We start from the raw sequence: 3,225 nt of genomic DNA, 5'->3' as shown, positions 1-3,225 counted from the left end.
GTCTCAAACTGATCTTCTCAGACTGAGAGAATGACGTTTTCCAAGATTCTGCTGGAGCTCTGAATAACAGTTTTAAAACATCAAATAAAGGGTTTATATAGCTATATATATCAATTTGCATCAGAAATAAACAAGAGAAACACTTATTCGAAGCTGTTTTCAAAAGTTATGTTTAACCTGAAATATTGTCTCAAACTGATGTTCTCAGACCGAGAGAATGACGTTTTCTAAGATTCTGCTGGAGCTCTGAATAGCAGTTTTCAAACATCAAATAAAGGGTTTATATAGCTATATATATCAATTTGCATCTGAAATAAACAAGAGAAAAACTTATTGAAAGCTGTTTTCAAAAGTTATGTTTAACCTGAAACATTGTCTCAAACTGATGTTCTCAGACTGAGAGAATGACCTTTTTTTAAGATTCTGCTGGAGCTCTGAATAGCAGTTTTCAAACATCAAATAAAGGGTTTATATAGCTATATATATCAATTTGCATCTGAAATAAACAAGAGAAACACTTATTCGAAGCTGGTTTCAAAAGTTATGTTTAACCTGAAATATTGTCTCAAACTGATGTTCTCAGACCGAGAGAATGACGTTTTCTAAGATTCTGCTGGAGCTCTGAATAGCAGTTTTCAAACATCAAATAAATGGTTTATATAGCTATATATATCAATTTGCATCTGAAATAAACAAGAGAAACACTTATTCGAAGCTGTTTTCAAAAGTTATGTTTAACCTGAAATATTGTCTCAAACTGATATTCTCAGACCGAGAGAATGACGTTTTCTAAGATTCTGCTGGAGCTCTGAATAGCAGTTTTCAAACATCAAATAAAGGATTTATATAGCTATATATATCAATTTGCATCTGAAATAAACAACAGAAAAACTTATTCAAAGCTGTTTTCAAAAGTTATGTTTAACCTGAAACATTGTCTCAAACTGATGTTCTCAGACTGAGAGAATGACCTTTTTTAAGATTCTGCTGGAGCTCTGAATAGCAGTTTTCAAACATCAAATAAAGGGTTTATATAGCTATATATATCAATTTGCATCTGAAATAAACAAGAGAAACACTTATTCGAAGCTGGTTTCAAAAGTTATGTTTAACCTGAAATATTGTCTCAAACTGATGTTCTCAGACCGAGAGAATGACGTTTTCTAAGATTCTGCTGGAGCTCTGAATAGCAGTTTTCAAACATCAAATAAAGGGTTTATATAGCTATATATATCAATTTGCATCTGAAATAAACAAGAGAAACACTTATTCGAAGCTGTTTTCAAAAGTTATGTTTAACCTGAAATATTGTCTCAAACTGATGTTCTCAGACCGAGAGAATGACGTTTTCTAAGATTCTGCTGGAGCTCTGAATAGCAGTTTTCAAACATCAAATAAAGGGTTTATATAGCTATATATATCAATTTGCATCTGAAATAAACAAGAGAAACATTTATTCGAAGCTGTTTTCAAAAGTTATGTTTAACCTGAAATATTGTCTCAAACTGATCTTCACAGGCTGAGAGAATGACGTTTTCCAAGATTCTGCTGAAGCTCTGAATAGCAGTTTTCAAACATCAAATAAAGGGTTTATATAGCTATATATATCAATTTGCATCTGAAATAAACAAGAGAAACACTTATTCGAAGCTGTTTTCAAAAGTTATGTTTAACCTGAAATATTGTCTCAAACTGATATTCTCAGACCGAGAGAATGACGTTTTCTAAGATTCTGCTGGAGCTCTGAATAGCAGTTTTCAAACATCAAATAAAGGGTTTATATAGCTATATATAACAATTTGCATCTGAAATAAACAAGAGAAACATTTATTCGAAGCTGTTTTCAAAAGTTATGTTTAACCTGAAATATTGTCTCAAACTGATCTTCACAGGCTGAGAGAATGACGTTTTCCAAGATTCTGCTGAAGCTCTGAATAGCAGTTTTCAAACATCAAATAAAGGATTTATATAGCTATATATATCAATTTGCATCTGAAATAAACAAGAGAAAAACTTATTCAAAGCCGTTTTCAAAAGTTATGTTTAACCTGAAACATTGTCTCAAACTGATGTTCTCAGACTGAGAGAATGACGTTTTCTAAGATTCTGCTGGAGCTCTGAATAGCAGTTTTCAAACATCAAATAAAGGGTTTATATAGCTATATATATCAATTTGCATCTGAAATAAACAAGAGAAACATTTATTCGAAGCTGTTTTCAAAAGTTATGTTTAACCTGAAATATTGTCTCAAACTGATCTTCTCAGACTGAGAGAATGACGTTTTCCAAGATTCTACTGGAGCTCTGAATAACAGTTTTAAAACATCAAATAAAGGGTTTATATAACTATATATATCAATTTGCATCTGAAATAAACAAGAGAAACACTTATTCGAAGCTGTTTTCAAAAGTTATGTTTAACCTGAAATATTGTCTCAAACTGATGTTCTCAGACTGAGAGAATGACGTTTTCTAAGATTCTGCTGGAGCTCTGAATAGCAGTTTTCAAACATCAAATAAAGGGTTTATATAGCTATATATAACAATTTGCATCTGAAATAAACAAGAGAAACATTTATTCGAAGCTGTTTTCAAAAGTTATGTTAAACCTGAAATATTGTCTCAAACTGATCTTCACAGGCTGAGAGAATGACGTTTTCCAAGATTCTGCTGAAGCTCTGAATAGCAGTTTTCAAACATCAAATAAAGGGCTTATATAGCTATATATATCAATTTGCATCAGAAATAAACAAGAGAAACACTTATTCGAAGCTGGTTTCAAAAGTTATGTTTAACCTGAAATATTGTCTCAAACTGATGTTCTCAGACCGAGAGAATGACGTTTTCTAAGATTCTGCTGGAGCTCTGAATAGCAGTTTTCAAACATCAAATAAAGGGTTTATATAGCTATATATATCAATTTGCATCAGAAATAAACAAGAGAAACACTTATTCGAAGCTGGTTTCAAAAGTTATGTTTAACCTGAAATATTGTCTCAAACTGATGTTCTCAGACCGAGAGAATGACGTTTTCTAAGATTCTGCTGGAGCTCTGAATAGCAGTTTTCAAACATCAAATAAAGGGTTTATATAGCTATATATATCAATTTGCATCTGAAATAAACAAGAGAAACACTTATTCGAAGCTGTTTTCAAAAGTTATGTTTAACCTGAAATATTGTCTCAAACTGATGTTCTCAGACCGAGAGAATGACGTTTTCTAAG

This window comes from Callionymus lyra, unplaced genomic scaffold (assembly GCF_982586985.1).
Source record: "Callionymus lyra unplaced genomic scaffold, fCalLyr1.hap1.1 HAP1_SCAFFOLD_26, whole genome shotgun sequence".
In the NCBI taxonomy this organism is placed as follows: domain Eukaryota; kingdom Metazoa; phylum Chordata; class Actinopteri; order Syngnathiformes; family Callionymidae; genus Callionymus; species Callionymus lyra.
The sequence above is the reverse complement of the archived record's forward strand: the minus strand, read 5'-3'. Positions refer to the sequence as shown.